Below are 13090 nucleotides of genomic sequence, written 5' to 3'. Positions count from 1 at the left end.
CTCAATGACTCCAACAATTCACCTCCACCCCTTGCCAGCACCCCGTCTCCCCCAGAACAACCCCATAGTTTTGAAGCCACGAGGAAAGCTGATTAGCAGAGGGTATTTTAAACATATTTCACCCGGTTCTTGCCAAATCATATTGGCAAGATACACTATGCTATAAAACTCCCGGAACAGACTGGCCCACCCACGACACTCTCAATGCATAATGGTCCAGGCACGCGCAATTGGAAACAAACACCCCAATCACACTGAATGAACCCTAAGATTTTATTTTCAAGGACTCTAAAGGCACCGATATCACACATAGGCTGAGGCTGAACACAGAATAGTCTGAGCTATCCTTACACTCCTGAGCTGACCCACTGCTGCCCTACTCTCAGCTACTAAAGTCCTCCTAAGTGCTCTCCTTCGGTGACAAAGAATGACATCTATCCCAGCTCTCAGTTTGTCAGCCTTTCCGTTATTTAAAGGCGTTTCTAAATTCAGAATGAGAAACATCTAGGAACGAACCACCTCAGTTTACCTGCGCTTCTCTAAACCCTTTCAAAATAACCTCTGTGGTCGGTGCCATGACGCGCGTATCTAGCGAGCGAAGCAAACATACCTACAGAACTGCAGAATCGGAAACGACTGCGCACACATTCGCACTTTTACTACATAAATCATAGAATCATAGAACAGTTTGAATTGGAAGGGACCTTAAAGATCATCCAGTTCCACCCTCTGCCATGGGTAGGGACATCCCACTAGATCAGGCTGCCCAAGACCCATCCAACCTGGCCTTGAAGTCATGCCTGACATCAGTGCCATCCCAACCCTCTAACTGCCAAAACTCAAAGCAAAGTTTCAGGGCTGGCTATTACTCAGGCTTTGACTTAGAGACGTGGCTCAAGTGAAGATTGATCCTGTCTTAGCAAGGGAAGGAGAGTTCCGACAGCTTTTGTATAAATACTCCCAGCTTCAAGGCAGCTCTTTGAAGTTCATAATCTCTCTTTCGTACGGTTTTTCAAGACAACACGTGTGTAAATGCTTTATCACAGCGACTGTGTCTTGGCATTATCTTTCATACTGTCTTGGTAGGTGTTGTAAAGATAATAATGATTCTCGCTACTGGGAAACTGAACAAGTCCCCACATGAGTTTCTTACTTCTCCGCTGTTTATACCATCAGCTTTTCTCAATGTGTTTACAGGGAGCATTATTAGCAGCACAGCTTCTGTTAACTCTGCAGGAAGGGGTATTTCTTCCCCAGCATTCCCATGGAGAACTGCTTTGAGTCCAACAGTAAAGTAGCAGTGCTCTTCCTTTACTTTTCCACCCTTATTTAAATAAATAATGCATTTTATTGTGCAACTGGGCTTAAAGATCTTAAGATGGGTGTACTTGTAGTGTAGGGCACAAGTCCAGAAGAGTAATAACTCCACCTCTCACGTTCCAGCTGCCATGACTGTGTCAGAAGGCTGGGATGCTTGTACGAGGGAAGTCAAGCTTATCCTTAGTCTCATTTACTGCATTTGCTCTGTACTAAATAGAATTATAGACATAATTATATACTACGTCAAAAATAACTGTAGCTAAGCAGAACTGCCTCTGCTCCCACTCCTTTTTCCCTTGCGTTAGGGATAAGCACAAAAAAAAATCTGCAAGAATGCAAATGAAAAGCTTATTTACTCAAAATGATCAATTATAGTAATAATTAATAACTGAGCAATTTTAATAATAATTAACTATGATTATTGCTGCTCAGAAAACAGCATTCCAAGTACATCTGGGGAAAAACATTGCACATCAGCATACGGTACACTTGTCACAACCTATTAAAAAGTCATGTCACAAGAATTCCTGCTTGGATCACAAGCCGAAACCACATTCCTTTCCAAGGAGTTCACTGATTCCAAGATCTCACAAAGACTCAAAGTGTTTCTGCCTACAGCTGATGGCCTTAAGCAGCAACAAGAGCATGACATGAAGTTACCTCCACTCAGCTTCCAAAGCAGAGCCTTAAAAAATTCAGGCTTCCATTTGTTTTCTTCCCTTATGAAGAAGAACTATCACTGGCTCTACCCTTGGAATTACTGCATGGAGTGTGGTGTTTAAATATATAAGTTTTGTTGATAGATTGCTGCTTCAATTAGTTGACTGGATGATTTTCCGTAATTACAATAGTTTGTCACTAGGTTATTTTCTCTAATTTGTCACCTCAATTATATAAATTAAACTGATTTACGGGAGCTTGTTTATATAAGTTACCTTCAATGAAGAAGCTGCAAATAGAGCTCTCAGTAGGCTCTGCAGCTCTTTGATGGCACCATCCATTTTCCACGGAAAAGCGTTCCCTCTCAGTCTGCAGGAGATGGACAGGACACCATGGAGGATGACCTAAGGCAAGTACTGCTTAGGCAAAGCTCTTCTTTCTTCAAGGCCTGGCGTTTTGCCTAGCCTCTAGTTTGGAACGCATGGCCTCTCCTATAAAAAAAAGAAAGGAAAGGAAGAGCAATTACCAGCTTTGTCTACGGCTACGGGAAGGCGTGGAGGTGAATTTATCTTTTTATTTTCACTTCTGCCACCAACTTGTCATGAGCCCCCGAGGGACTCATTTAGCCTTTTGGCTTCTCAGTTAACACAAGTGCAACATAATTAATTCAAATATCTAATTACGCATTCACTTTCATCAGGGGACCACAAAGCGTCTCCCAAATGATTATTATTATCAATAGATCCAAATACCAGAGGTCACAGTAATGCTTTTAATACTCTGCTTGCGGCCATCATTTTAAAATGCATCACTATATACATAAATCTAAAACTCAGCTGTTAGAATGCAAAAGCCACCCAGAGCCCAGTCCCCTCCTGCGCGGCACCTTCTGTCAACATCAACTGCAGGACAAAATGAGCAGGAATTCTTAGTCCAGCCACAGCAGAGCATCCTGCACCAACTCCACTCAAATAAAAATGAGTAGACTAGAGACAAGTCCGGAGAATCAAGACCTGGAGCATCTACATGTGATAACTGTTAACTTATAATCTAAACCAAAGGCATTTCTGTTAGTTCCAATCCCTTACAATATCATAGAATCATAGAATCATCAGGTTGGAAAAGACCTCCTGGATCATTGAGTCCAACCATTCCTATCTGCCATTAAACCATGTCTCTGAGCATCTCATCTACCCGTCTTCTAAATACCTCCAGGGATGGGGACTCAACCACCTCCCTGGGCAAATATAACCCCAGAAGTATAAGAGTACACCTTAGGATTGTCCCAATTTTCCCAAATAATGCTCGATTTCCATAATTTCATATCACACAAGAGAATCATGTCGTATTATTATTAGAATAACAGAAACTTTAAGACTTTCAATAATTCTTTAGGTTCATAGAAAACTGCATTCTGTTCCTCACAATTAAGGCTTGTCAGAAGAGAGCCAAGTGCTTAGGAATCCTAAGCAAACAAACAAGAAACCCAACTTCTTTCAAGCTTAACCTGTATTCTTATACAAAGAATAAAAGTAATTTAGAATTGAGAATGGCATTCTGTCAAACAGAAGGGTCAATCCTAGAACCAGTAGCTTTAATAACTTCGCATTGGCTTTTTTCCCTGCAAAAAATAAACTATGCTGAAAAAAAAAAGGATTTGCGTAGCACTTCTTTCTTAGAAAATGATGCCGTCCTCATCCACAGTGGTATAACTTGGGAGGCTTTTGCTTCAGTGACACTGAACTCGGGCTGTTAGGAGGGCAAAAGTAAGATGAAACGTAAAAGAACTGCATACCTTAACACCTCAACCTTTAGCTCAACGTGTTCTCCCTTTTGTCTCATCAGGTTACTTAATAGTTTTGATGACAGTAGAAAGAGATTTAAGTGATTTGATTGATACCTTAAAACTGAAATACTACCTCAGGAACAGAGTCATCAGAAAGACCCACATAACCTCCAAGACATGGATTCGATAGTATCGTGCTCAGCACGTATTGCCTGCCTGGAACAGGTCGCTAATTGTCACGGTGCCCATTCCTGTGTCATTTGGACGCCTGCCCCAGGGCACTGGTGCTGAGCAGGAAGATTTTCAGCTTATAGCACACACTGATTTGGGCTCATTAGCAATCAGTCACATCTCCACAACACCAGAGCCTGTGTGTCATTGCCACACACTGCTTTAGATTTTGGTGCATCTTCTTACCTTGCCGATGAGAAAGACTCCACCAAGTGTTTTCATTACTCTCTCATTTTGCTTTTTAAGCTCCAAGTACCTGCACAAACTGGGCTATGAAACTCTGCCCCACCAATCTTCCTTCCCAGACCTCTTTCCCACCGATTACCATACTTGCAAGCATCTCAATAACTTCCTACAAGAGAAGGTTTTCCATAACCAAGCAGCAGCTCAAAATGCCTTCAAAGAATTCATCAGTTCCAGTGTTCCAGATTTCATGCTACCAAATTAAAGTTGCTTCTTATTGGGGAAAAAAGTGTAGAATCTAATGGTTCTTATTTCAATTAATGAATTTTTTTCTAGCTGAGATTGAGCGTTTTCGAGTTGATGATTAAAAACGGCAATTTTTCTAGCACCAACCCAATATAAATGGGACGGGCAAGCAAAGCAAGAGCAGCCCCGGCCACTACCCCTCACCACAGGGAAGAACTCCGGGGGCAAGGCTGCAACTTCATAGAATCGTAGAATACTTTGGGTTGGAAGGGACTTTCAAAGCCCATCCAGTTCTCCCCCTTGCCATGGGCAGGGACACCTCCCACTGGATCAGGGGCTCCGAGCCCCATCCAACGTGGCCTGGAACCCCTCCAGGGATGGGGCAGCCACCACTGCTCTGGGCAACCTGGGCCAGGGCCTCCCCACCCTCACAGTGAAGAACTTCTTCCTAATGTCTAATCTAAATCTTCCCCGCTCCAACTTAAAGCCATTCCCCCTCATCCTATTACTACAGGCCCTTGGAAAATGTCCTGGAGCCCCTTTCAGTACTGGAAGCTGCTCTAAGGTCTCCTCAGAGCCTCCTCTTCTCCAGGCTGAACAACCCCAACTCTCTCAGCCTGTCCTCACATGAGAGCTGCTCCAGCCCTCCGATCATCTTTGTAGCCTCCTATGGAACCGTTCCAACAGCTCCATCTCATTCTTATGGTGAGGATTCCAGAACTGGACATGACACTCCAGATGAGGTCTCCCAAGAGAAGAACAGAGGGGCAGAATCCCCTCCCTCCCTGCTGGCCGCACTGCTTTGGATGCAGTCCAGGACACGGTTGGTTTCTGGGCTGTGAGCGCACATTGTTGGCTCATGTTGAGCTTCTCCTCCCCCAGCACCCCAAGTCCTTCTCCTCAGGGCTGCTCTCAATCCCATCATCTCTCTTCCTTAACCCTTTATCCATTCTTCCGGGGAATCAGGCTCATTCACACACTCACCCACACGCTCTCAGGCATTACACGTAGCAGTGGATGCAAAAATCTCCCTGCAGGTGATCCGGCACTCAAAGCAAAAGGTACACAACCGAGGTGTTCTCACCGTGTATTTGTATATCATATACAAAACATACGTAACATTATTTCTTCTCCCTTTCCTAGCTCATAAATACCTTAGAAAACTGTCAAGGGTTCCTTAATGAGGGATTTGGTTTGAGACAGGGCTGTTTCCGAACACTGCACGCTGCCTTGAAGCATCGGAATTATGGAAGCAAACACGTTGCATGTCAGCTTCAGCTGGAGAGAACAGCTTTATTACCAAAGCCTATGTTGTGTACTCACACTGACAGCTGGGGAAACCCATTTTGTTCATATTACCAGGAAAAAATGCTACAAAAAAACAAGACTAAGGTGTTCACCAGCCAACTGCTGGCTCTTTGAGGTGAGGGCGACCGGCAGGCACTGGGCTTTGGAAGACAACAGCATGGAAAGGGTGATTCCTGCACAGTCAGCAGGAGGGGAAAAACAACCAAAAATAATCTCTATGAGCACGCTTCCGAAAAAAAGAGCAGCGTCCTGTGCGTAAAGGGTCCTCCGGGCCGGTGCTGTGGCAGCAGAAGGAAGACAGAGCACCTAATGCAGGAGGAAAACACGAACATCACCTGGGGGATTAGCAGAGATGGAGGTTTTGGTTAAAAGCAAAACGTTTGGTGTCCTTCCTTTAAAAAACAAAGAATCCTTGAAGCCAGGGCCAGAAATTCATAGTTTTGCCATAACGCTGGTTTAATGCGTGCCAGCTGCAAGAGAGATGGGCTCCTCTTTGATCATGGCCAGTGGGCAGAGCAGCTCGTGCTCCTGTGAGCCCAGGGCTGTCTCGTTTATATTTGGTTGAGCTAAAGGCCCTTGCTGTAAGCAAACCCAACTTCATTAGTTGAAATAAGTGGCTGGGCTCCCCCAATATCCTCTTCTCTCAGTGAAACGAGCTCTGGCATTAGGATTTTACAATAGGTACCGGCTGAGGTGCTTGAAGCATCCCTCAGAGAGCACAGTCCTCTGTCAACTACTGAGAGAACCCCAGGAAGACGGCTTCCTGCCTCAAGTGGATAAGTTCAGTATGAAACTCAGCCAAAGTATCAGAAATGGGGTCACCAGCAGGTCCAGGGAGGGGATTCTCCCTCTGTACTCGGCACTGGGGAGACCGCACCTTGAGTCCTGTGTTCAGTTCTGGGCCCCTCACCACAAGAAGGATGTTGAGGCTCTGGAGTGTGTCCAGAGGAGAGCAACGAAGCTGGTGAGGGGCTGGAGAACGTCTGACGAGGAGCGGCTGAGAGAGCTGGGGGTGTTTAGCCTGGAGAAGAGGAGGCTGAGGGGAGACCTTATTGCTCTCTACAACTCCCTGAAAGGAGGTTGTGGAGAGGAGGGAGCTGGGCTCTTCTCCCAAGGGACAGAGGACAGGACAAGAGGGAATGGCCTGAAGCTGTGTCAGGGGAGGTTCAGGTTGGATATCAGAAGAAAATTCTTCATGGAAAGAGTCATTGGGCACTGGAACAGCTGCCCAGGGAGGGGGTGGAGTTGCCTTCCCTGGAGGTGTTTAAGGAACGGGTGGATGAAGTGCTGAGGGACATGGTTTAGGGAGTGTTAGGAATGGTTGGACTCGATGATCCAGTGGGTCCTTTCCAACCTGGTGGTGATTCTGTGATAAGGTACGTCTTTCAAGTTTAAAGGACAGTGGAAGAGACGATGGTAACACCAGTTTGGCTACAGCAGGGGTGTGAGCTGCACTGCGATCGCAGCTCAAGTGGATCCACTTCATTCCACTTAACCTGGCACAAAACTAACCCAACCAACAAGAAGTTATGAGCTTTCTGCTGAGCCGACTGACCTCCGACAGGTCCACACAGGGTCAGCGAAGCACCGGAGCCGGTGAAAACAAGGGCAGGGAGCGCAGCGCCCAGCGATTAGAGCAGAACAACATCAAAGGAGAGGCAGATCACTACAGGCAGCTGCAAGCTTGAAATAATGATGAAAGTTTATGATGCCATACCCACCCTGGAAGAACTCCAGGATTCCCTCTCAGGGACTATAGATTCTTTATAATGAAGCTCTTCAGGGCAGGGATCACGATTGTCTGCGAGGAGGAGGCAGCACTACAGTGCAAGAAAGGATGAAATACTGCATAGAGACAGAAACGATCCAGACCCGAGTCCGTTTCCAGCTGTGATAATTCACACAATCCTATTCACGTAATTAGACTGAAAAGGTAAAATTCCTTCTCCTGCCCTCTGTTAACTGAGGTCCTGAAGTTGCTCAGGACAAGAAAGGTTTTAGAGTGCCTGCCTCAGCTGGACCCCGCGTTGGCTCTGCTAAAAACACAGTGGCACAACATTAAGGATTTGTAATGAAAACAGAATACTGGAAAACAGCTCAGGAAAAGAAGTGGCTGAATACAGCTTTGTATAGCAAAAGAAATCCAATTTGGAGCTTAAAGCAGAGGAGAAAATGATAAAGGTAATATACTTGACAAAGTTTCACGGAAAGATACACTGGAGAAATCCATCCAGACCATTTATTCCTCTGTGAACAACCGGATAGACTCATTACTGATTCTGCCTTTGTTGCTCTATAGAAATGAAAATGCTAATTGGTTTACTTGAAGTTTAATTGAAAATTAATAGAATTTCACTAGAGATTTGCAGAATAGGACTAGAGTTAAAATGACATTTGATTAAAGTCCCACTAAAAATGTACTCAAGGACATTCTGAAGACAGCAGCAATAGAATTTCTTTTTAAAGTGGAAATAAATATTTATCATTAGAGCAACTAGTAACAAAATCCACTATTTTTTACGGAATATAGTAACACGCAGTGACACTTCAGCAAGCCTGTCCTTCTGAACACCTGTGCAACTCAAAGTGAATGAAGAACTTGTAAGTCTCCCCAGTTACCAGTACCTCTTTATCATAGAATGGGTTGGGTTGGAAGGGACGTTAAAGCACAGTTCCAACCCCGAGCCATGGGCAGGGACACCTCCCACTGGATCAGAGGCTCCAAGCCCCATCCAACCTGGCCTTGAACCCCTCCAGGGATGGGGCAGCCACCACTGCTCTGGGCAACCTGGGCCAGGGCCTCCCCACCCTCACAGCAAAACATTTCCTTCCAAGATCTAACCTAAATCTCCCTTCTTTCTGCTTAAAACCCCTCCATACAGCATGAGCCAGCTAGACAATTCACAAGGAGGATGGGTATGCAAGCTTAAGAATTGAAACCTATGCAAGATAATACAAGAAACTTCCAGGAAATTCCTGAACAAATCTATTAGAATTTGTCCATTTGTCCGTACATGACAGTATTCACCAACATTAGAAAACAAGAGACACTCAGCTGCAAACTGAGTCCTCTGCTGTTGCTTTCTTACGGAGAAATAAGGTCAGGCTATAACTCTTCCCCAAGCACATTCTTACAGATTTCTCTTCCCACTGACTTGGATATCTATCTTCATAAAGACAGAGAAAACTAATAAATATTGAACACTGTCTTAAAGTAGCAAGTGCAGTTGGCCAATGTTCAACAATGGTTATTTTCACCCCCCAAAAAATGCTTTAAAAAAGAAGAAAAAGAAAAGTGTTGGCCAACGGTAGAATATCTGTTCTTGAATATCTTCAAATATGGGTATGAAATGAGTCTACAATATCTTGTGGAAATTACCTGGATCAACTAAATATTCAATTTCATTAACTGAAATTAAATTTCTTCTATCATCGCTATGGTAACTGTTTGGATGGCATTTGATATTTACTTGAAACATGTTACTATTTCAATACGACCATGAAAAGTGGGTCATCTCACTGCTGTCTTTATGAATACATCTATGCGCACTTACAAATCCTCCACGTCCGGCTTAATTGCTTTCCTTTCCAGTCAAAGCTAAATCAGCACTAAAAGAAAATATCTATTGATCTGAACCACAGGGCCATCCATTCGGAATCTCATCAGTAGGCTCCACAGAAAATACAGGCTTTCCCTTAAATTATCAGCTGCCACAATATTACTATAGAACCCCCAATCCAGTTTTCCTAGGAGGTTAAAAGGAGGTAAGAGACTAAAAGATTTCTCAGGATTTTAAAAGCATGTTCTAATTATACTGTTTCTGTTAATAATAAAACCAGAATTTTCTGGATATTCAGGGTTGGTTTTTTTTCTATTCAAGGACCTACATTATCAAAAGAACTGGCACCAAGACAATATATCCAAGATGCAACGATTCTGTAACCAACAATAGAGGAGCCCTCCAGGCCAATAAACACAGAATCATAGAATAGTTTGGGTTGGAAGGGACCTTAAAGATCATCCAGTTCCAACCACCCCGCCATGGGCAGAGACATCTCCCACTGGCTCAGGCTGCCCAAGGCCCATCCAACCTGGCCTTGAACACCTCCAGGGATGGTGAAGAAACACCGTTCTTGAACATCTCACTCTCATGGTGAAGAAATTCTTCCTAATGTCTAACTCTGCTCCTCTCCAGTTCCCCCTCATCCTATCCCCACAAGCCTTTAGGAATAGTCCCTCTCCAGGTTTCTTGTAGCCCCTTTCAGGACTGGAAGGTCGCTATAAAGTCTCCTCGGAGCCTTCTCTTCTCCACACTGAACAACCCCAACTCTCTCAGCCTGTCTTCATATGGGAGGTGCTCCAGCCCTCTGATCACCCTTGTAGACTCCCCTGGACCAGTTCCAACAGCTTCATCTCCTTCTTAGTTTAAGGACACCAGAACTGGACACAATACTCCAGATGTGGAGTAACAGAGCAGCTCTCCAGGCCAATAATGACATGGTCATGGACTAGAATTTCAACCACAGCAAGGAAATCTCCTATTTGTAACCTTAACTTCAATATTTGGGAATCATTAGCTTTTACTGCACACAAGTTGCCGATACTTAGAAAGACAAAGGATTCATTTCTATGCATAAAAAAGCCATCATAAGATTGTTGCATCCCATGCATTCACAAGGAGTATTACCCGAGGGAATGGCAGGAAGATGCGCCAGGGGAGGGTTAGGTTGGATATGAGGAAAAGGTTCTTCCCCAGAGGGTGGTGGAGCCCTGGAACAGCTCCAGGGAAGCAGTCATGGTGCTAAACCTGACAATATTCCTGAAGCATTTGGCCAACATCCTCAGCCCCACGGTGTGAATGTTGGGGTGTCCTGTGCAGGGACAGGAGCTGGACTCAATGATCCTTGTGGGTCCCTTCCAATTCAGGACATTCCAGGATTCTATAAAGTGGTATATAGACGTGTCTAAAATCCATGTTTCCTGCATTCCACTCAACTATTCCTTGTGTATAACCTTTATTGCTAATCTTGCTAATCTAAGGCACTCTAAAGATTATCTGTACCTTCATTGCAAAGTGTAGCACACACATACTCTGCCAAAGCTTTCGCATTCACTTCTACCGAGTCCCCTTTACTCCATTTCAGCATTACAAAGAGTCAGTAAGATTCCCTATCGGAACAACAGCCTTGAGATAAATGGGAATCAAGTCTATGCAATCTCTTTTTCCCACAACTAAATTAAACAACGATGAAACCAATGAGCTTCACAACTCTGGGGTCAAACAGAAGTAATTACATTATAGAAAGTCTATTTCTTCTTTGAGTACTTTCTCCATCAGGAAGACTTCAATGCACAATAGGGCCCTGCATATTTCATATTTTTCAGTCCGACTACAAACGGAAGAGCTGTGGCATCTTCCCCTTTAGCAAATTCTTCTCTGGACATCCAGCCCAGAAAACAAATTTCAGCAATAAAATTCCCGTCTTGTGTCTAAACCACCGAGTAGTCTTTCGGCGCACGAACACTGCTCGTCTGTCACGTTCTAATCTAGGACATAACAGATGCAAACCTGACTGGAAAATTTAAACTTGCCGTTCGCTGAAGTTCTACAGCACATGAGAAAACTTAATTAATACACAATAAAGATACCGCATTCTTGTTATGTTTTACAGCACTGGGGCCATTGTTCCCTAGAGGATTAGGAGATACTAGAATCCGAAATTGGTCTATCAGTGAGAATTACAGCTAAAGCACTATCTACATCAGGAAACAAATGCTACTGTTTCTTTCCTCACTAACACCTCCCTCCTCCCAACGTGTCTCTGCCCAGCAATTTGGCCTTCTAGAAAAGACTTCCACGAGAAAAATGAATCAAAGAGGTGCGATAGCGCTAAAACAATTCTCAAGGGTTCCCAGATGAAAAACGTCTGAACATAAATCACTGAGAAACTCTGCAACTGTTTCTCTTCACACAAGAAGAAAAGTTCAAAATTGGAGAGACTACGACGGCTGGAAGGACCCTTCCGCTGCGGCTCTGCCCTGTGAACAGGCACTGGAGTTGGGATGAGTGGCGGCTTCAATGCACGATGGGGGAATGATGGGATTGAGAGCAGCCCTGAGGAGAAGGACTTGGGGTGATGGTCGATGAGAAGCTCAACGTGAGCCACAATGTGTGCTCACAGCCCAGAAACCAACCGTGTCCTGGGCTGCGTCCAAAGCAGCGTGGCCAGCAGGGAGGGAGGGGATTCTGCCCCTCTGCTCCTCTCATTGTGTCCAGTTCTGGAATCTTCACCACAAGAAGGACGTGGAGCTGTTGGAATGGGTCCAAAGGATGATGCGAGGGCTGGAGCACCTCCCATATGAGGACAGGCTGAGAGAGTTGGGGTTGTTCAGCCTGGAGAAGAGAAGGCTCTGAGGAGACCTTATAGTGACCTTCCAGTGCCTGAAGGGGCTCCAAGAAAGCTGGAGAGGGACTGTTCATAAAGGCTTGTGGGGATGGGACGAGGGGGAACGGGGATAAACTGGAGAGGGGCAGATTTAGACTGGACATAAGGAGGAATTTCTTCACCATGAGAGTGGGGAGGCCCTGGAACAGGGTGCCCAGAGCAGTGGTGGCTGCTCCATCCCTGGAGGGGTTCCAGGCCAGGTTGGATGGGGCTTGGAGCCCCTGAGCCAGCGGGAGGTGTCCCTGCCCATGGCAAGGGGGAGAACTGGATGATCTTTATGGTCCCTTCCAACCCAAATTATTTTGATTCTATGATTCTATAGCAGATCTTGACCAGGTTAAATTCCATGGAGTCCCTCATCATGTATTAAATTGGTGATAACTGTCCCAGCATTATCTCCATAAACAAGCAAAAATCTTAGCCATCCCCTAGCAGTGCCACCAGTGAGCGGCATACCCTGAGCAGAAGACACAAAGCTCCAAAGAAAGCTCCTTTTACATTACCAGAAGGAAAAGGAAGTAAAACATTTATAGTTTTAGTTAGAAATAAAATCCTTGAGCTGTCATGGGAACCTCTAAATATTCAGCAATAAACAAGAGGAGCAAAATAATTTCTGAAACGTTCTTCACTAATTCCCCTTAATTTCCTTTATTATTTTTATTGTATATTCCTACTACTTTTTCATGCCTATCTTTCAACCAGTGAAGAAAACAAAAGCAATAAGTCAACAGCACGGAATCAATTCTATTTCATGACGTTCAAGCTACCACTTTAATCTTTACAGCCCTCGCTGAACTTCAGAACCTCACTTCTCCAAACAGCTTTAGTGGTTTTTTTTTCCTCAGCCACGGAATCATTTTGTTTAGCTTCATTCTACTTCTTTCCCGTAGCTTTTCTTGCAAAACAAAC

At 44.6% G+C, this 13090-nt stretch overlaps 1 protein-coding gene across 7 annotated transcripts in view; it reads right to left on the bottom strand.

The window, feature by feature from the left end:
- LRRTM4 (leucine rich repeat transmembrane neuronal 4) overlaps nt 1-2461 on the bottom strand; it is a 519233-nt gene extending 516772 nt beyond the window's left edge. For 4 of the 7 annotated variants that reach the window (XM_054089008.1, XM_054089012.1, XM_054089006.1 and 1 more), the window contains exon 1: nt 2256-2442. The gene's annotated coding sequence lies outside the window, so the exon portion shown is untranslated. Of the gene's footprint in view, nt 1-2255 lie in introns of all 7 variants that reach the window. The other 3 variants (XM_054089009.1, XM_054049570.1, XM_054049568.1) reach the window with 3 other exon arrangements.
- Between the last annotated feature and the right edge of the window lie 10629 nt (nt 2462-13090).

Source organism: Cuculus canorus, chromosome 26 (genome assembly GCF_017976375.1).
Source record: "Cuculus canorus isolate bCucCan1 chromosome 26, bCucCan1.pri, whole genome shotgun sequence".
In the NCBI taxonomy this organism is placed as follows: domain Eukaryota; kingdom Metazoa; phylum Chordata; class Aves; order Cuculiformes; family Cuculidae; genus Cuculus; species Cuculus canorus.
Note: the sequence above shows the minus strand (reverse complement) of the source record. Positions and strands in the feature narration are given on the sequence as shown.